General features: G+C 40.9%; 1 protein-coding gene across 1 annotated transcript in view; it reads left to right on the forward strand.

Moving 5' to 3' along the window:
- Positions 1-22,332, forward strand: part of LOC126295123 (large subunit GTPase 1 homolog) — a 178,126-nt gene that overhangs the window by 149,852 nt on the left and 5,942 nt on the right. The gene's annotated exons all lie outside the window — the stretch shown is intronic.

Genomic DNA, 22,332 nt, shown 5'->3' on the forward strand with positions numbered 1-22,332 from the left:
TGGGACTGAGGCCGAACAGTTGTACACGAAAAGAGGTCTCGCTTTATTCTAGGCGACGAAAAGATCGTTCGGAGGAAGTTCACCAGAGTTGCTAACTGGCAGATGGCATTGCAGCAACACTTACATCACAAAGGAGTGGCGGTGGCGGAGGCAGCGGGGGTGGCGAAGGTGGCAGTGGCCTCGGCCCGATGTGCCGGCAGCAGCAGCAGCAGAGATGGCGACGGCATTCGAGGTGGCCTGGGGTGGCGCACTGCATCTGTCGAAGTGGTATGGCCCGCAGAGATCTGGCAACCCGCCTCTGCTCGTCTCGGGTGCCGGAGGCACCTGGCTGATGGCACGCTCGGTGGAATTTCTTAACTGTCTCGACCGATTGCTGTGGCAGGTGCAATTGGCACAGAAACTAGTGGGCGAAAGCACCGGGCCCCCTTCTGGCACAGGCGGAAACGTAACCCGTAGCAACGAACTGCTGGGCACATGTGTGTCTACCAGCTCGTGTTAGTGTACGAGAAATGCTCGGGTGGACTTAATAGTGCTGATGCCACTTCATGGACGACCTGTACATGTCAACATGGGTTAAGGAGTGTAAGTGGTCATCCAGGACTGATCCTGTTCACTCTAGAATATGGAATGAAACAGATAATTGCCAAAGAAATGGAGATTTATTCTCCTTCACCTATTCTACGGGGTACATTTGGTCTGTCATCTGCAAAGTACGTGAAGGGAACCGTGCGTATTGGTGGAGAGCATTTCACACTCGATGGGAGGAGCGGGTAGACACGTCCGTAGGGTAGGATGCTGGTAGACGAGAGAGCAATCCACTGTTGCAACCACTGTCTCACCAGCCGACCCGCACACCCCACTTGACCGATCTGTGCTGTCTCGCTGGTTGGCTTTAAACCTTCTGAAAGCATTACTCGCTCACCATCCCCGATGATAGTGTCCCTAGCTCAGCGGAACCGAGCGTGGAAGTGGAATCCGTCCCCTGTGCTGCAGAGCTGCTTATGTAACGTGAAACACACCATTGAGGCACAGTGGTAGTCAAAGGAAAATATTGCAAAATTTGGAAAATAAAATAATGCTGTTTTTACCTGTAACACCACTTTGGGCTGCACACAGTGATCAAATGCTCTGGAAACTTTCTTGTCTGTTTACAGACTGCCTATTCTTGGCACCCACCTAATGCAATCGTGCTTTTTGGATGGGAGTAAAACTTTCCCTTTTGTTGGTTCTTATTTTGATACAATCTCAATATATATAAGGGCTATTTGGAAAATAAGTTCCGATCCTTCGCGAAGTCTATACCACTGTGAAAATCCGATGCAGCTTTGCACAGATGTGTCGGGCAGTGTGTCTAGTACGCCCATGGATCGTGACGTGTCACTCTTTTGAGTTCTGAGTGCACAGTGAGCATGTAAAGATGTCAACAAAATAATGAGTCTCACCAAGTATGAAGGTTTGGTGAGAAATTTTTCCTGAAGCTATTCAGCCCACATAATGTGACTTTTATACATTTCCCTCTTCGAAACACTTCTCAGCCGAATTCTGCAATGGCAGTGAAGATGCACTTGTAGCGTTTTCAATGGGAAGTATACGATCACACACAATACAGCCTGTAATTGGCTCCTTCTGAATTTTAGTATCTGCTCAGTGAACCACTGGCTATGAAGACAACATTTTGGCATAGATAACAAGCTGTAGACCAACGTAGAGAATTGGTGGAAAGCAGTATGAGGTATTGGAAAGTAGCTATGATGCTACAACGGATCTCTAGGTTGGAGAGCTGACTATGTAGGTAAGTAGCTGGTAGTTGTAGCTAATTGTTGCAAATAAAACATTTTTTATTTTCACAGTATTTTACATTTCGCAGCTGATCAGAACTTACTTTCCGAATACCCCTTGTATTTTGGGATGCAGCGTAAATGTCTCAGTGAAGCAATTTCTTATGAAAGTAATTATTAAATGCTCAACTACTTTGACTAACACATTGTTACAACCTGCTCCACCAATGATTTAATCTCTCTTTTCCTATAGGAATATGAGTAAACAATTGGGCCTGCTTAGCTTATTTTAATTTTAAACTGGTATTTACAGCTTTACAGCTTCTGCTTTATGTTCACTGCATTAGAAGACACAACATTAAACAGAAAAATGTCCCTTAGACCGTGGCTCATAGTCCATAAAACAAAAACAAAAAAACCATGGAGGTCTTCTGCTACCTGTCGTAGATTTTATTTTGATGACCAGATTCTCATAGAATTTTATGACGGCATATTTCATCCCTTTCTATGCAAAACCAAGTTTCATTAAAGGGTAATCCATATCATTTTTCCTTCTAGTGATGTACTTGTAAATATCTCTGTTACTCTCAAACACATATCATTGAAAACACATTGCGTTTGTGATTAAATTAGGTTACGGTTAGTATTCCCAGCTGCTTAAAGAGAGATCTGCAAGTTATATGTACGTGAATGTCACACGTAATTCTATTTTCTTGCGTGCAATGAATATTTTTTGCCTAAGTGAGGAAGTTACCTCAGAATATTATCCCGTAACACTTCAGTGAATGAAAATATGCTCAATATGTTACCTTACAGACTGACAGTATTATGAAAAGTTAAGTTGCAGACAGGAACAACAAAAAGGCTGTCAAACCAGTACCGTATTTTCTCTAATTTAAGCTGCACTTTTTTTCCAATTTTTGTAAACCAAAAAACCGCCTGTGGCTTACAATCGAGTGCAAAGCAAGCGGAAGTTCTGAAAAATGTTTGTGGGTGCCGCCACAACTAACTTCTGCCGTCGAATATATGTAGCGCTACACAGGCATGCTTTGTAGGCACATAGATAAATACTGACACCAAATCCTCTGCGTCAGTAAATAAATTTAAAAAAAGGTGGAAGACGAGCTTTTTTTCTCCACCCCGAGTTTCGACCACTGCATTTTCATACATTATCCAACAAAATAAATACAAATTCCGAATTTTTTATCTTTGAATGTAACAGCTTTTCAATGTACTACGAAAATGTGACTGGCAAGACTGTTTGCGATATTTGTCAATATGGCCAACTCTACATTCTGAATATTTTCCTACCTGTGAGAAGAGATGGTTGCTAATAGGAACTTCTATGAATTGTGAATCACATGCAGTATTCTCTTCACCTAAAGAATAATACGAATATAAACATTTTACCATGTATTGTCGTGTTTGCCACTATCTCATTTAAATCCTGTCTACCTAATAAACTATGAAACTAGAGTGAGACAACAGCAAACGCCGAAGAATGTACATATCATGTCATGTTTATATTCGTATTATTCTTATGCCAAATAATGATACAGTCAGAAATTAAGCACAGCAATTGACTAGATTTTTAAATCTAAGATGACTCTAATTTCTGTGCAGAATGTAATGTACTACAGAGGCGTCTGCAAAGATTTTCCAGAAGTCTCGCGTGAGGTCACGGTGATCGTAGCACCAAATGGGGCCAGCTTCGCAACACGAGGCAGTCAGAGGAATGGGAAAAGACAGTGCGTGAGCAGTTACGGTGCAATGTGGCAGTGTTCTTCGCTACACTGTAGCCAGGAGATGACAATTGGATGACTTCGCACGGGGAAGAATTATCACGAAACTGGAAGGAGGACAGTGTTGCCCAGGGAGCACAACAGCCGCGTTTCCCGTCCACGGGGGAGCTTTCCGAACCGCGGAACCACAGGCACTACTGCACGGAGGAGAGGAAACGGTCGACCACAGTCGACTACGGCAGCAGACAGCCACTACATTGCGCAGTAGATGAGAAGTGGCCTTTGTCAAACAGCAGGCACAGTTGCAACTACATTTAACAGTGCTGTAGGGCACCCAGTCTCTCACTCCAGTGGCACGGCTACTTCGTGGAAGCGGTATCTTTGGCCGACGACTGGCATGTCGACTGCACAGTTCGTGATAGTCCCTACAGTGTAGGGATCGTACTGGTGAGAGTGGGGGTCGTGTGCTCTTCTCAGATGAGAACAGATTCCATCTGAGTACACATTCTGGATGCACCCTCATACAGAAAGAAGTGGGAGCATAGAGTGCATACAAGAATACAGACAAGCACAATCGTTTTGACAGTCCAGTTCTTCCCATGTCGTGAGGTGCGACGTTGCGAGTGTATACTGACCTCCGAATTTTGGAAAGCAGTAAATTCACCCTTTGGCGGTATTGCGACACTGTTCCCCTTCCCCATGTTTGTCTTTCCAGAGGTGCAGTCAGCTCCATTTTTTTTTTTACCAGTGAAAATGGTCGACCCCACCGAATGGCCCAAGTGGAGGAGCTGTTGAAGTGATAGAATGTGTTTGTGTGTGTGTGTGTTGCATTTGTGTGAGTGTATGTGAATCTGTGTGTGTGTACATTGTCTGCCTCCAGTGAAGGCCTCTTTGGCTTAACACTTACTTGTTTCACAGCATTTTTGTTGTGACGGTGTCGCCGTGTCTCCTTTGGTGGCTAACCTTTTTATGGACGATTTTGAGGTGAGAGCGCTTGAATCGGCTGCCCTGAAACCGACAGTTTTTTGGAGGTATGTGGATGACACTTTCATAGTGTGGCCTCATGGAGAAGATAAATTAGGAGTTTCTTCATCACCTTAACTCCATTCATAGCAACATCCGGTTCACCATGGAAATAGAGAAAGATGGTTGTTTGCCTGTCTTGGATGTCCTGGTTCAAAGGAAGAATGATGGTTCTCTAGGACATTGGTTATCGGAAACCCACTGATACTCATTTGTACCTGCAAGCATTGAGTTGCCATCACCCTCGCTAACCACGAGTTTGCTTAAAACACTTGTTCATAGAGCTCATACTGTCTCAGATCTAGATAGCTTACCTCAAGAACTCAACCACCTAAAGACAGTATTCAGTGAAAATTGATTTTCCATCCGGCAGATTAACAGGGCACTAACAGTTAAAACCAAGAAGCAGGAAGTGAATAAAGAGGAGAATGTACCGGAACAACCTTTAGTTTCTTTTCGTTGGCAGAACTTCATTTAAAATAGGAAGAATCCTTGGAAAATTTCAGGTAAAAGTGGTTTTCCGCCCACCATCAAAGATTGCGGACTTTGTGGGATCAGTTAAGGAAAATCTGTTACCACAAAAGGCGGTAATTTACAAGGTACCGTGTCAATGTGGTATGGCTTACATAGGTCAAATCACACGCACCGTGAAAGATCGCTGCACTGAACATCGACATTACACCCACCTTTTGCAGCTGAGCAAGTCCGCTATTGCTGAACATTGTATTTCTACTGGACATTCAATGAAATATGAAAAGACAATGATTTTGTCCACATAACGTCTTTCTGCTACTCCATTATTAAAGAATCCGTAGAAATACGACTGGCGGAAAATCTGTTAAACCGTGACAATGAAGTATGAGAAAGCAATGATTGTGTCCACAGCAACGTCTTTCTGGGACTCCATTATTAAAGAATCTGCAGAAATACGACTGGCAGAAAATCTGTTAAACCGTGACAGTGGCTACCAGTTTGAAAGTGCATGGAATCCCATCATCTCCACGATTTGCTCTAATCGAAGACGACAGAGTGCGCCGACGGCTGCGGCAAACAGTAACCCAGAGGGCGACTGAGTTGCGCTATTCCACCAGCGAGGGCGCTACCGGCGGGCAGTGTGGTTCATCTATCAAGTTTTCGACGCAAGCGTAGAATAGTTACAGTACGCTATACATTTCGGAATGGAGGACGTTTTCGCCAGTCTGCGATGGCTCACCTGAAGATGACTAGCAGGTGCCCAGTTGAGATATAGTGCGAAGTATTGAATGACGACCAGCTGCAAGCCTGAAATTTGTTTGAACAGCCTTTTTGTTGTTCTGCCTGCAACTCAACTTTCCATAATACTGTCAGTCTGTAAGGTAGCATATTTTCATTCACTGAAGTGTTATGGGATAATAAACTTCCTCACTTAGGCAAAAAATATTCATTGCACGCAAGAAAAGAGTCAGAATTACGTGTGACATTGACATACATATAACTCGCAGATATCTCTTTGAGCAGCTGGGAATACTAACTGTAACCTACTTTAATCACAAACGGAATGTGTTGTCAATGATATGTGTGTGAGAGTAACAGAGATATTTACAAGTGCATCACTATAAGGAAAAATGATATGGATTACCCTTTAATGAATCTTGGTTTTGCATAGAAAGGGATGAAATATGCAGTCATAAGACTCTATGAGAATCTGGTCATCAAAACAAAATCAGTGACAGGTAGCAGAAGACCTCCATGGTCTAAGAGACATTTTTCTCTTTAACGTTGTGTCTTCTAATGTGGGAACATAAATCAGAAGCTGTAAAGACTCTGATACTAGTTTAAAATTAAAATAAGCTAAGCAGGCCAAATTGTTTACTCATATCCCTACAGGAAAAGAGAGATTAAATCATTGGTGGAGCAGGTTATAACAATGTGTGAGTCAAAGTACATGAGCATTTAATAATTAAATTCATAAGAAATTGCTTCACTGAGACATTTACACTGCATCCCAAAATATAAGGAGTATTCAGATTAAGGAAAGGCAAACCTACGTTTCTAGCATTTGTAGACTTAAAGAAAGCTTCTGACAATGTTGACTGCAGTATTCTCTTTCAAATTCTAAAGGTGGCAGGGGTAAAATACAGGGAGCGAAAGGCTATTTACAATTTGTACAGAAACCAGAAGGCAGTCATACGAGTCGAGGGGCATGAAAGGGAAGCAGTGGTTGGAAAGGGAATGAGACAGGGTTGTAGCCTCTCTCCAATGCTATGCAATCTGTATATTGAGCAGGGAGTAAAAGAAACAAAAGAAAAATTTGGAGTAGGTATTAAAATCCAGGGAGAAGAAATAAAAACTTTGAGGTTCGCCAGTGACATTGTAATTCTGTCAAGAGACAGGAAAGAACTTGGAAGAGCAGTTGAACGAAATGGATAGTGTCTTGAAAGGAGGATATAAGATAAACATCAACAAAAGCAAAACGAGGATAATGGAATGTAGTCGAATTATATCGGGTGATGCTGAGGGAATTAGATTAGGAAATGAGACACTTAAAGTAGTAAAGGAGTTTTGCTATTTGTCGAGCAAAATAACTGATGATGGTCGAAGTAGAGAGGATATAAAATGTAGACTGGCAACAGCAAGGAAAGCGTTTCTGAAGAAGAGAAATTTGTTAACATCGAGCATAGATTTTAGTGCCAGGAAGTCATTTCTGAAAGTATTTGTATGGAGTGTAGCCACGTATGGAAGTGAAATGGGACCGATAAATAGTTTGGACAAGAAGAGAGTAGAAGCTTTCGAAATGTGGAGCTACAGAAGAATGCTGAAGATTAGATGGGTAGATCACATAGGTAATGAGGAGGTACTGAATAGGATTGGGGAGAAGAGAAGTTTGTGACACAACTTGACCAGAAGAAGGGATCGGTTGGTAGGACATGTTCTGAGACATCGAGGGATCACCAGTTTAGTACTGGAGGGCAGCGTGGAGGGTAAAAATCGTAGAGGGAGACCAAGAGATGAATACACTAAGCAGATTCAGAAGGATGTAGGTTGCAGTAGGTACTGGGAGATGAAGAAGCTTGTACAGGATAGAGTAGCATGGAGAGCTGCATCAAACCAGTCTCAGAACTGAAGACCACAACAACATTCGGAAAGTTAGTTCTGATCAGCCACGAATGGAAAGTACTGTGAAAATAAAAAAATGTTTTATTTGCAACAATTGGCTACAGCTTCCAGCTACTTACCTACATAGTCGGCCCTCCAACTTAAACCTCTGGCGTAGCAAATGGCTTGGTGTTCCCGTTCCTCGACTTAAAACCTACTGAGCATGTGTGGTATGTGTTGGGGGGACGTATTGCAGTGTCTTGAGGTACAGCTGTGACCATCCGGAAATTGTCAACAGAACGGCTGGAGGAACGGAGTGTCCTACCACAAAAGCTCCTCGCTGGCCTCGGGGCCGGCACACTGTAGAGCCCGCATTGCCGTCTGTGGTGGTGACATAGTGTATTAAGAACTGTGCACCACCTTTTGTAATGTGCAGGCGAGCATCATAAATCGCAGTGACTTCAGTGTAATTATTGTCTGCCAATAGAAGTGGCATCTATGTTCCTATTTCTTTGTCGCGACTTGTACTATACGGTAGCAGTTATTCCTATGTACTGTCTACACAGACGTGCCAACTCTTCCGATTTAAGCGGGAGACTCCCGAGTTTTACTTCTTCCTCCCGATCTCCCGACAGTGAAGACCGACCTCCCGATTTTCAGAGCAGTTGAAATACTTTCCTTACCATTTGAAAATCCTGCATCTTCAATATATTGTCAGATGACTAGGTACGTCTGCTACTTGTCTATGTTAACTTGGTAGATCGGTGCGGTGGCTGTCGAGAGCGGCAGTAGGCGTAGCTCGCGCTTCGTATCTACGAGGAAGTGAGGAACTTATCGTTGGCAGCGTTCAGACACAAATGAATATGTATCGACTGGTGCCAATTTCCTCCGCTTCCGGTAGCACCAGCGCAATCGTGAAGTTATCGTGGACAAGAAGTTGACAGTTGTTCTGAGCGAAATGATTAGCACTGTTGTGTCTAAAAGGCAGTGTTGCCAACTTAAGGGATTTCCCCCTAAATTTATGGGGGATTAACCTGCCTAGGGGGAAGTTAGAGAGAGAAATGTTTCAGGAGGGAAAAATATTTAGGGTTACTACCCTCCCCTCCCCACCCCTCCGCTCGACAATTTCATTGTCGACTCCCTTTTACCGCCCCACTACCCCACTTGCTTACCCGACGGTGTGATAAATTATTTAGGGGAATTTGAAGTGCAATATACGGGGAAACGGTGCGCGAGGGTTGGAATCACTGCTACGAGACTGTTGTCTAGAATGTAGGATCATTGTGTTGTCAGTTCCATTGCGCAATTTGTGTACTCGGTAGTATTTGTTGGCTGCGTATCTTGGAGGGGTTGATTATTTTTCGTGCAGAATGGGTGTGGCAGGATGTTTGAAGCGAGAAATTGCTAACTTAATCATTGTAGGTTGTTCTTGTCACTTATTTAATCTTGCTGCTGAGAAAAGGGCAACATGTTTGCCTTTAAACGTTGAAGAAAATATTATTGACATACTTTATTATTTGGAAAGGAGTGTAAAGAGGAAAGAAAAATTTAGAAAGTTTCAAACTTTACGTGACACAGAAATGAGGAAAATTGTGAAACGTGCCTACACGCTGGTTATCGTTGAAGAGATGTTTGGATAGGATTTTGGAGCAGTGGGACCCTTAGGTTAGTTTGTTCAAGAGTGAAATTGTAAGTAAGGATTCTGAAGTGGAAACTTTGAATAATTATAAAATTCCAAAACATACTCAATATGTAGATGTGTCTACTTCATATCACAAGTCCAAGCACTGTGATAAGATTTCACCACACTCCTTACTTAAAAGAAAAACCCAATCATCAGTTTTACAGAAAACCGTTGACACTGTGGACCATGCTTTATCATTTGAGGAATGACTCTTCATGTTTCTGTCATCAAATTTACATAAATCTTTATGCCTTTTTCTTTCAAGTTTTATGCCTGTCTTTGAGAGCCCAAATGTAGCTCTTCAGCCAAGTGGCCCACATATCCTCTTATTGAGGTCAATTTTGGAAGAACTATTGAAGAATGTGATGGCAAGGTTTGTGAGACCACTCATTATTAAAACCTCCAGCTCTCTTATTGATGTAGATTATCAGACATCAGCAAATAAAAGGGATGATTGTGATCTCATGATAGGGAATTCTACATTTGCTTTGGTGACCACTTTATTGCCTGAGGAAAAGTCTATGTTCTTTAAGTCTGTAAGAAAATGTTTCTTATCATCATGTGATTACATGATACACAAATTTCCATTCAAAGATGAAGTTTTAATGCATGCAGAAGTTGCAAATATTTCTATAATTGGCAAAGCATCATTTTCCTTCCTTAGATTTTTCATAAACACATTTCCTAATATTCTGACTAGCAAAAGTGAACACTTAGATACAGAAGTTGATATTCTTCACTCTCAGTTCTGTAACTTTCAGCTGGAAGAAACCAGCTTGGCAGCAGAGAGAATTGATGTTCAGTGGGCATTGGTAGGTCAGAAGAAATTGGCTGATGGGATTCTTCAATATGATAAACTTGCAAAGGCGATGCTGGGCATTTTGTCAGTTCCACATAGTAATGCGGAATGTGAGAGAATTTTTAGCACAGTTACAAAGACCAAAACTCAGTTCAGATCCATGCTTTCAGAAACGTCTTGGTGAAATTTTTGATTTTAAAATCAGTTCCAAACGGCAAGTGCTTTGAGCAGACCTTTAGTTCAGAGTTTTTGAAGAAGGCTAAGTCAGCTGTGGGTGTGCTGAATAAGTAACTACTGTAATCAGACAGATTCAGACTGATGAACTATTCAGATTATTTGCTAAGCCTAACATGTACAAACTGTATAAAATTGATTTAAATTTGGGAAAGAAGTCTTACAGAAATAAAATGCCATGCAAATGTGGGTTGCATTATGAAATGAAAATGTGTGATCATTTAACAGTGATTTATTCATGCAAAAACTGTGCTAATGTCAAAATAGAAATCTAACATACCTTAATTTGTTTCCTCGGATCGTAATTTCGAACTGTAGTTCTCTCAAGAGTGCTTCATTTGAATGTGTGTGAATCAAAAGAAACCTGCAGAACTCATCATTCATATTGTTCAGCATGTTGAATGATAAATTATACAGTCGGAATGCTCAGGTATGTCCATTATTTAGTATTTACATGTAAATTATAAAGCAAATGTAATTGAATTATTACAGTTATTGAATTATTGCAACTTTAATCATCAGGGATGTGTTTTAATTCACAATAGTACACCGCTGAAATTCTCCTGATTTTTCACTTTCAAAAGTTGGCATATCTGTCTAGATTTCATTCAGCAGTGTTGCTTAGTGGTGGCACACAATGTGAAAGTTGATTTTGACCTTAAGTATTGCACACCAGCGTATATGGGTTTTCTAGTTCTTGTTTTCATCAACATACACTTCTAAGAACTTACAATTTTCTGCCCTGTGTATTTATTTTTTTTAAAATTTTTTCCATGTACTAGGTTACTAACATATTTTTGACAGTACAAAACATGATAATTTGTTTTTTCAAAGTTAAAGGCTAGCACCTTTTTATGAAAACAACATTTACTATTTATTTCTGTTGCTGCTTCCTTTGCTTGACTCAACGACAATGTATCATTTGCAAGCAGGATGAATTGTCCTTCCCGATTCAAGTAAAATATGAGATCGATAACGTGAAGCACAAACAGTGTGGAGCAGCAGTGGAACCCTGTGGCACTCCTCTTTATATTACTCATATAGCCTGGGGTAACTTTCCGTATTCTGTATTTTTTTTTTTTTTTTAATTATTATTATGAGAGCTGAACCATGTGTCTGCTGAACAAAGTATTGTATAAAAACTTCTCATATATGCCTTTGATAAGTCGCAGAACATTCCAACTAGTGACATTAAACCATTTAAAGACTTAATACTTGCTCAGTAAATGTATAAATAACTGACTCTGTAGTCTTGCTGTTTTGAAATCCAGGCTAATTATCCCATTATACTCAGGTGGGTGACAGCCCTGGAGTAATTAACATTTCAAAAAAATGATGTAAGGATGACTGTAGGTTGTAGTTATTGATGTCTGTGGAGTCAACTCGCTTGTAGATAGGACTACCAGTGGCATATTTGAGCATGCTCGAGTTTGATACCTTACAGAAGTGACTAAGAATATTACATATTGTAGGACCACATATTTTTAGTGACTCACTGGAGACATTATCCTTATTATGTAAAATTATATTTTTTAAAGGCATGATGATCCTCCTCATTGCAGAAGGGGGTGTGGAGCTAATTTTTACTTCATTAAATGTCCTGTGTACTAATGCGTTGATGTACTATTTTGCTTTATCTTCTGACGTACCTGCACAAATTTTCTTCCATGTTTTTAAAAAGTACATATTATAAATATCTGTGACACATGCACACACTCTTATAATGCTCATGTTCTCTTTAAGGAAATGATGTTATCTTCTGTGGCTTCTCTCTGTGTCATCGTCATCCCCCCCCCCCTCCCCCCCATACTGATTTTGTTTTATTGTCTGATCTGTCAATTTCAACCAAGATGTGCACACTCCTGGATCTTTTTTACAACATTCCTTAATACGTTACAGTCCTGTTTATAATATGCAAGTATTTCTGGATTATTATAACATTTCCCTGTTCTTTTTGAAGATCCTTTGATAACTATAGGGATCAAAGGTTTCCTCAATGACTTCCCAGTGTTTCACTGAACTGTCTTTTCTTGAAAACCACATTAAAAAATAGTTACAAACTCATAAAGAGGTGATGAATTTCGGAGCTAGCATTCGGCTCATTGTAAACTTCACTCCAGTCAAGGTTTATTTAATTCTTTAGCTGTTGTGTTGCTAATCAGCCTCATTCTTTTCTTTGAATGTTTCTGATCCGTAAATAGAGCTACGTTATGTAATGTCAGCAACAGTGTATAGAAATCTGAAAATATGATTTCCGTAGGGTAGGTATGCATCAGTTTAACTTGCTGTCGACTGTGTGTTACTTTTTATCCTTTGTAGCAGTATGGTGAAGGACATTTAATCTTTAGTTCCAGACCTCGGTTGTCTGTACAGCGTATTTTGTGGACCTTTCTCTAAGAGGAAGTCCTCGTATTTAGCTGCCTTCCCTTCTGCCGGTTGGGCTGAATGTTTAGTCACTTTTAACATCTTTCTTGTATTAGTATTCTGACATTCTGAAATGGCCACATATGACCTTAGTTGTTTTTGTGCCCTTAAGCAAAACAAAAGAAAGCAAAACAAACAAATCACTTTAACTTCCACTTGTCGTGTGAATCTATATGAATACATTACCTCTCATCACCATCATCTCTGGATCACTTTTCCTGTCGGATGCATTCCAGAAATTTACATAAAAATCATCACTGATTAATAATTTCTTCTTTCTGTTTGACACACAGCACAATAATCCATCAAAATTTTAATGAAATTTGCCCAATTAATCAGTGGAGATGTATATACTCTAATGAACACAACTATTAAATCACCCAGTATTAACTCGTAACCTCATCCCTCTGTATCCTGATCTATACAGAACTCACTTACTTTCACATTCTTGTTAAGATTCTATGACTTACCAAATGGGAAAGCGCTGGTAGATAGACACAATAAAAAACACACACAAACACACACACAAAATTTCAAGCTTTTGCAACCAACTCTTGCTTCGTCAGGAAAGAGGGAAGGAGAGGGATAGACAGAAGGATGTGGGTTTCGGCCCAAACTCTTTGCCTTTAAATATGTCTGTGTGTGTGTGTGTGTGTGTGTGTGTGTGTGTGTGTGTGTGTGTGATTGGAATGACTCCTTACCCTCTCCCTTAAAACCCAATCCTTTCATCATTCCTTTTCCTTCCCTCTTCCCTGACGAAGCAGCCGCCGGTTGCGAAAGCTCGAAATTCTGTGTGTGTGTGTGTGTGTGTGTGTGTGTGTGTGTGTGTGTGTGTGTGTTTTATTTATTGTGCCTATCTACCGGCACTTTCCCGCTTGGTAAGTCTTGGAATCTGTGTTTTTAATATATAACAATGCCCGCTTTATTCATATTTGATCTACATGAACATTCAGCTAATTTATAACCACTTATATTAACCCATTTCTGCCCAATTTATTTTTTGTTAATATATTTTCTGTATTTTTCGAAAAAATGTGTCCTGGCTACCAAATGTATGGAAATGTGAAGAAATTTTGTTTACTTGTTGCCTAAATGTGAAATTTTTTGCCATCTGCATTTGAGGATGCTGTGCACTTTGCAGTTGTTTTGTCAGTACACTGCTTGCTAGGAAAAAGACAAGGAATAAAGAAATTGGCAATAATAAGCTCAATATAACATTTCAGAATTATTATTTATTGTACAGTAAGTAGCATTTACTAAAGTTTTGACCTAGAAATTCTCCAAAACTGAAATTTTGTTAAGGCCTTATATATTTGGGAAAGCTTATCATTCTGAGTGTAACATTACATTTTCCACAGTATATTCTCAACTTTGCCATTGTCTTTGCTTTTCATGCTTCTGGATAATGTGCAGCTTTGGTAATACCATATATCTGGTACATTACTCCTAGATGGTGAGATGAGTTTTGTTAAGTTTTCCCTTAGCTGACCTCATTTCAAGACCTTTCTTCAGGTTCATTCTCTCAGCGTGTCTTCTGAATCCATTCACTGAAAGAGTAATTCCTACGCTGCATCTCTTGAAAGCCAAGTCACATTTACTATCCTTGTAAAAAGACACCAGTACCACTTTTTACCGTGCCTCACATGAAATTTTTGTATACATTCAATGCACATGATTGTGGAACACTGACCTTTTCTTTTTGGGATGAATTCAAACATTGGACTTTTGGAAGCACAGTGTTGAAATTAGTTGGTTGTGTAACACACTTGTTGTCATTCCAATTTTTGATCAGAATTTCTTTCTCTCTGTCAAATCTGAACTCAAAATATCCCCCCCCCCCTTTATTTCCTCCAGAACATCGTCTGATGACAGAGGACACTCCCTTGTTCTGCTTTCTCACATAATTCCACTTGAATGGAATCTCAGTTCCTTCATTGGATGGGCAGGTCATGACAAAGTAATTGTTAAAAAATACTTTGTAACTGTTCAGCTCATCACTAACTACTTTGGAACCCTGGTGTAGATTTGCGTTGTCGTTACTCTTTTCCTTCCTGCAATACGGTAAGCAATTGTAAGAGTAGGCATCAGTACCACGTAAGGCCCAAAGTTTATATCCAAAGTGTATCGGTTCAGTCTGATAAACTGCTTTACAGGATGATGCACATAGTATCTCTCAATCATTTCATCAACTGCCAGGTTTTCCTGAAAGACTCCCCAATTTTGATAAGTTTTTACCAGAGCCTCTGCTGATGGTGTAATATTGAATTTAATACTTTTAAAAGATTTGTCACTCTTGTTTTCATTGGCCTTTCTTTATCATTGAAATTTAATGATTCCAGTTCAAGACACCTGTTACAGCTCATCACATCTTTCACTATTTGAACACTGGTAACACCATCCTCAGACCAATAATCTCTTTCACTGGACAACTTACAGCAGACAGTAGAGATCAATTTCATCAGGTAAAACTGAAAAATGTATTCTATTTTTAAACTGCCTGCTGTATTTTTCAGTTTCCCCTACAATTATGATTACAACTTCTGCTGGAAAGAGTTCTTCAAAAACCTGCACAGGAGTGAGACCATACAGCTTTTCTTTCAGTTCATTTGACAGACAAGAAACTTTCTTCTCTAAGTTAGGAAATGAATATTTCGGAACCTGATCACACCACTTAATTTCCTCTCCACAGGCTCTGTTAGAAGAAACATGATGAATGTCTTGTTGTCTCTCTCATGTAAAATTTCACTAGTACCCACAATATTGCTCTCATACGTATATCCTAACAAGTCATCTTCAGTATTTTCCTTATTGGTCTGCTCACATAGATCTGGAGGTAGACTACTATGTCTGCTTCTATTTCTTCATAAGTATTCTGTTGCCTCTTCAACAGTTTTAAAAACATGGTGAGTCATGGCAAAGAAATCTGTAAAGACCGAAAAATGTAACATCTACCGCAGAAACGCCCAGTGTCCTCAAATGAGGACAGCAAGATTTCATGTACTGAGACACAAAATGTAATGAACTACTTTTGCATTAAAAAGAACCAAACACTATTTCAGCAACAGCCAGAAAATGAGAGTGATTCATACCTTAGATGCAGCCACAAAAATAAAAATACAAATAATATGGATGCTCTCAAAAAACACTCCACTCATGTTAACAATCTTTAACTGAATAACTGCAGCAGAGAGATAACAATTGTACCTGTTATTGACTCAAAGCCCACTGTTGTTTTGCAGTAGCATACATTGTAATAATGATAGAAAAATGGACAGTCCTCTGTCGAGGTCAGTGGGCAATAATGTTGCTGTGGTTATATGGTTTTCAGAAAGATAAATGACATCAGTTTCTTTCCTACTACCAAGATCTTCCAAACAAATTAAACCTCGAGTGGGCGCACGTATGTAGAAAGTGCACCGACAACAAATAACATTGTCTTGTACCGTTCCATTGTTGTTTTACAATTAGGAGCCCATACCTAACCCTTCATTCATTGGCTCTGCTGATGCAGTGATAAGTTGTGTTGTTATATGTACAAGTGAGCAGTAGCAATATAAACAGTGAGTAAGATAAGAAAAAAATGTACGATCCGGCCAAAAAAATGACCCAGATTCTGAATTGGCAGCACAATCTCACAATGAAGTGACTGTCTATGAGACAATTAGTAATTGAATAGGCATTAGGCTGAATCTGGTGGAATTGGGCTGTTTAATGCTCTGAGTGGGTCATTGCTATGGGTAACACTTGTACCTGGCAACAGAGCGATCCTATGAAAGTTTATGGTAGAATTGTTTAATTAAATACTGGTTTAGTTGATATAAGTTTATTTATTTTTTTTGCTTATTTAAATTAAAATTAAACTGTGATTTGGTAACATAAATGTAGCTATTCTTTACATGTGTACAAAGTACGTCTACAGCTACATACATACTCTCCAAGACACCATACGATGTGTGGCACAGGGTAACCTGTGCCACTACTACTCATTTCCCCTCCTGTTGCACTTTCAAATAGGGAGGAGGAGAAACGACTATCTATATGCCTCCATACGGGCTCTAATTTCCCGTATCTTTGTGGTCATTATGCAAAAAACATGGTGATGGCAGAAGGACTGTGCTGCAGTCAGCTTCCACTGCTGGTTCTCAGAATTTTCTCAGTAGTGTTCTTCAAAAAGAATGTCACCTTCCTCCAGGAATTCTCATTTGTGTTCGCAAAGCATCTCTTGAATTGCTTCGATGTATTCCTTTAATTTGACCTGATGTGGATTCAAAATGCTCGAACAGTATTCAGGAATAGGTCACACTAGTGTCCTGTATGAGGTCTCCTTTACAGATGTCCACAGCTCGTGATCTGCCTCTGGACCACGGGGTCCCTGGTTCGATTCTCGGTTGGGTTAGGAATTTTCTCTCCTTGGGGAATTTGTCTTGTCCACAGCATTTCATCCACTTTCATGAAAGTGGCAAGTCTGGACTGTATAAACATCGGGAATTTGTGCGGGCACTGATAATCACGCAGTTGAGTGCCTCACACACCAAATATCATCATCATCATCATCATCATCATCATCATCATCATCATCATCCTTTACAGACAAACGACACATTCCTAAAATTCCTCCAATAAAATTAAGTCAAACATTTGCCTTCCCTACAACAATCCTCATATGATGGTTTTATTTCATATCACTTTGTGGCGTTACACACAGATATTTAAACGATGTGACTGTATCAAGCAGAACACTACTAATGCTTTTTTTTCCTACATTTAGTGCTAAGTTCATTCATCACATCAACTGGAAATATTGTCTAAGTCATCTTGTATCTCCCTACAGTCAGTCACTCAACTTCAACAGCTTATCGTACACTGTGGCATCATCAACAAACAGCTGCAGATTGCTGCCCACCCTGTCTGCCAAATGTATAGAGGGAACAACAGTGGTGCTATCGCACTTCCCTGGGGCACACCTGACGATAATCTTATCTTTAACCAACACTTGCTTTCGAGGACAACATACTAGGTTCTATTACTTAAAAAGTCTTTGAGCCACTCGTGTACCTGAAAGCTATTTCTTATCCTCATATCTGCATTAATGGTATATAGTGAGGCACCGTGATTAGTGCTTTTTGGAAATCTAGAAACATGGAATATGTCTGTTGCCCTTCATCCATAGTTCACAGTATATCGTGCGGGAAAAGGGTAAGCCGAGTTTCGTGTGAGCAATACTTTCTAAAACTGTGCTGATTTGTGGACATAAGCTTTTCAGTCTTTAGGAAATGTATTACCGATACATTCGAACTCGGAATGTGTTCAAAAATTGTGCAGCAAGTCAACGTTAAAAATGTTGGTCTGTAATTTTGCAGGTCTGTTCTCTTACACTTCTTATTTACAGAAGTCACCTGCACTTTTTTCCATTTGCTTGGGCTTTGCACTGGGTGAGAAATTGGCAATAAGTACAAGCTAGTAAGGGGCCAATGATACAGAGCACTCTTTATAAAACCAAACTGGGATTCCATCCAGACCTTGTGACATATTTGTTTTCAAATCATTCAGTTGTTTCTCTGCAGCAGGAATGTTTATTATTATGTTGTCTGTACAGGAGTCTCTTCGATAGTGAAATGACGCTACATTTGTACGATTCTCCTGTGTGAACACTTTTTATTACATACAGAATTTAAGACTTTGGCTTTCGTTTTGCTATCTTCAACCATCACACCAGACTGCTCAAAGAGTGACTGGGCGGAAGCCTTAGACTTGCTTACTGATTTTGCAGACAAGAATTTTCATGGATTCTCAGCCAGATCTTTTGCTAAGGCATGGCAGTGCTAACTGTTGTATGTTTCATGCATAGATCTTTTCACAGACCCAAAAATCTCCACCAATCTTTGCCTGTCATCACTTGTGCATCCTCTTTTTTTCAACCAAGAGTGCAACAGCGTTTACTTCCTCAGCATTTTCTGAATTTCATTGTTAAACCACACTTTTCTGTCCTTAATCTCCTTGCTAGGCAGATACCTCTCCAGACCATGACCCACAATCTGCTTAAACTTTGCACTTGATTCCATCATACTGGAACTAAATGATTTAAATTGTACACCATGCACTTGCTTGTGTTATGAAAATCTGCAAGCCTACTTGAGGGTTAATAACTCATTTAGTTGATTTTCTACTGCTACTAATATTCTGGCAGAGTGACTTGATCTTACCTTTCCCTGAATTTTTATGACATGAACTGGGAATATCTGGTCAATTTAATATCATATAATTCTATCTGCCAGATTCTGTTAAAAATCAAATAAGAACAGTCTTTTTAGATTTTTATTCGTTGGCAACCAGTTTTGGCCCTTTCCTGAGACCATCTTAAGGCTTTTGCCCACTGCAATACAGTAATAACACATATTCTGTATAGGGGGATGAAAATACAGCTAAACAACGTCAAGAATGTTGTTGTTGTGGTCTCCAGTCCTGAGACTGGTTTGATGCAGCTCTCCATGCTACTCTATCCTGTACAAGCTCCTTCATCTCCCAGTACCTACTGCAGCCTACATCCTCCTGAATCTGCTTAGTGTATTCATCTCTTGGTCTTCCTCTACGATTTTTACCCTCCACGCTGCCCTCCAGTACTAAATTGGTGATCCCTCGATGTCTCAGAACATGTCCTACCAACCGATCCCTTCTTCTAGTCAAGTTGTCACAAACTCCTCTTCTCCCCAATTCTATTCAATACCTCCTCATTAGTTATATAACCCTCCCATCTAATCTTCAGCATTCTTCTGTAGCACCACATTTTGAAAGTTTCTATTCTCTTCTTGTCAAAACTATTTATCGTCCATGTTTCACTTCCATACGTGGCTACACTCCATGCAAATACACTCCTGGAAATTGAAATAAGAACACCGTGAATTCATTGTCCCAGGAAGGGGGAACTTTATTGACACATTCCTGGGGTCAGATACATCACGTGATCACACTGACAGAACCACAGGCCCATAGACACAGGCAACAGAGCATGCACAATGTCGGCACTAGTACAGTGTATATCCACCTTCCGCAGCAATGCAGGCTGCTATTCTCCCATGGAGACGATCGTAGAGATGCTGGACGTAGTCCTGTGGAACGGCTTGCCATGCCATTTCCACCTGGCGCCTCAGTTGGACCAGCGTTCGTGCCGGACATGCAGACCGCGTGAGACGAGGCTTCATCCAGTCCCAAACATGCTCAATGGGGGACAGATCCGGAGATCTTGCTGGCCAGGGTAGTTGACTTACACCTTCTAGAGCATGTTGGCTGGCACGGGATACATGCGGACGTGCATTGTCCTGTTGGAACAGCAAGTTCCCTTGCCGGTCTGGGAATGGTAGAACGATGGGTTCGATGACGGTTTGGGTGTACCGTGCACTACTCAGTGTCCCCTCGACGATCACCAGAGGTGTACGGTTAGTGTAGGAGATCGCTCCCCACACCATGATGCCGGGTGTTGGCCCTGTGTGGCTCGGTCGTATGCAGTCCTGATTGTGGCGCTCACCTGCACGGCGCCAAACACGCATACGACCATCATTGGCACCAAGGCAGAAGCGACTCTCATCGCTGAAGACAACACATCTCCATTCGTCCCTCCATTCACGCCTGTTGCGACACCACTGGAGGCGGGCTGCACGATGTTGGGGCGTGAGCGGAAGACGGCCTAACGGTGTGCGGGACCGTAGCCCAGCTTCATGGAGACCGTTGCGAATGGTCCTCGCCGATACCCCAGGAGCAACAGTGTCCCTAATTTGCTGGGAAGTGGCGGTGCGGTCCCCTATGGCACTGCGTAGGATCCTACGGTCTTGGCGTGCATCCGTGCGTTGCTGCGGTCCGGTCCCAGGTCGACGGGCACGTGCACCTTCCGCCGACCACTGGCGACAACCTCGATGTACTGTGGAGACCTCACGCCCCACGTGTTGAACAATTCGGCGGTACGTCCACCCGGCCTCCCGCATGCCCACTATACGCCCTCGCTCAAAGTCCGTCAACTGTACATACCGTTCACGTCCACGCTGTCGCGGCATGCTACCAGTGTTAAAGACTGCGATGGAGCTCCGTATGCCACGGCAAACTGGCTGACACTGACGGCGGTGGTGCACAAATGCTGCGCAGCTAGCGCCATTCGACGGCCAACACCGCGGTTCCTGGTGTGTCCGCTGTGCCGTGCGTGTGATCATTGCTTGTACAGCCCTCTCGCAGTGTCCGGAGCAAGTATGGTGTGTCTGACACACCAGTGTCAGTGTGTTCTTTTTTCCATTTCCAGGAGTGCACTTTCAGTAACGACTTCCTGACATTAACTCTATACTCAATACTAACAAATTTCTCTTCTTCAGATACGCTTTCCTCGCCATTGCCAGTCTACATTTTATATCCTCTCTGCTTTGACCATCATCAGTTGTTTTGCTCCCCAAATAGCAAAACTCCTTTACTACTTTAAGTGTCTCATTCCCTAATCTAATTTCCTCAGCTTCGCCTGAGTCAACTCTACTACATTCCATTATATTCGTTTTGCTTTTGTTGATGTTCATCTTATATCCTCCTTTCAAGACACTGTCCATTCCGTTCAACTGCTCTTCCAAGTCTTTTGAAGTCTCTGACAGAATTACACTGTCATCGGCGAACCTCAAAGTTTTTATTTCTTCTCCATGGATTTTAATTCCTACTCCGAACTTTTATTTTGTTTCCTTTATTGCTTGCTCAATATACAGATTGAATAACATTGGGGGAGAGATTACAACCCTGTCTCACTCCCTTCCCAACCACTGCTTCCCTTTCATACCCCTCTACTCTTATAACTGCCATCTGGTTTCTGTACAAATTGTAAATAGCCCTTTGCTCCCTGTATTTTTCCCCTGCCACCTTTAGAATTTGAAAGAGAGTATTTCAAACAACATTGTCAAAAGCTTTCTCTAAGCCTACAAATGCTAGAAACGTAGGTTTGCCTTTCCTTAATCTTTCTTCTAAGATAAGTCCTTTCCTTCCTCCTTCCGTCAAGAATATAAGATACAATAAATAAAATCTACAATGTTATACCCTTTGTGGATGCTGGTGGCAGCAGATGGAGCGAGATCCATAAAAGTAAGGATATCACTGCCAAATGAGGTAGCTTCAGACGAGATATATCGTAAGCTCTGACAATCACCTACACCAATACATCATTTTGCCCAATCGTACATGAGATATGCTACATTGATTGGTTTAGTCAAATTTATGAGAAAAATAGATGCAGTAATAAATGCAAAATTACATAAATAAAATTTTTACTTACTGAATCCTGTTATAATTAATGTAAGTAAAAGAAACAGAATAACAGACATGCTGTAATCTCTGTTGTGTGCAGGCTGCCCCATGTGGGCATTTGTATGTACTCGCTGCAGCAAATACAAATGCCCACGTGGGGCAGCCTGCACACAACAGAGATTACAGCATGTCTGTTATTCTCTTTTACTTACATTAATTATAACAGGATCATACACGTAAAAATTTTATGTTTAAATTTTTGTATTTGTTTCTGTATCAATTTTTCTTATAAATTCAACTAATCCAGTCAAT

Source organism: Schistocerca gregaria, chromosome 11 (genome assembly GCF_023897955.1).
Source record: "Schistocerca gregaria isolate iqSchGreg1 chromosome 11, iqSchGreg1.2, whole genome shotgun sequence".
NCBI classification, from domain to species: domain Eukaryota; kingdom Metazoa; phylum Arthropoda; class Insecta; order Orthoptera; family Acrididae; genus Schistocerca; species Schistocerca gregaria.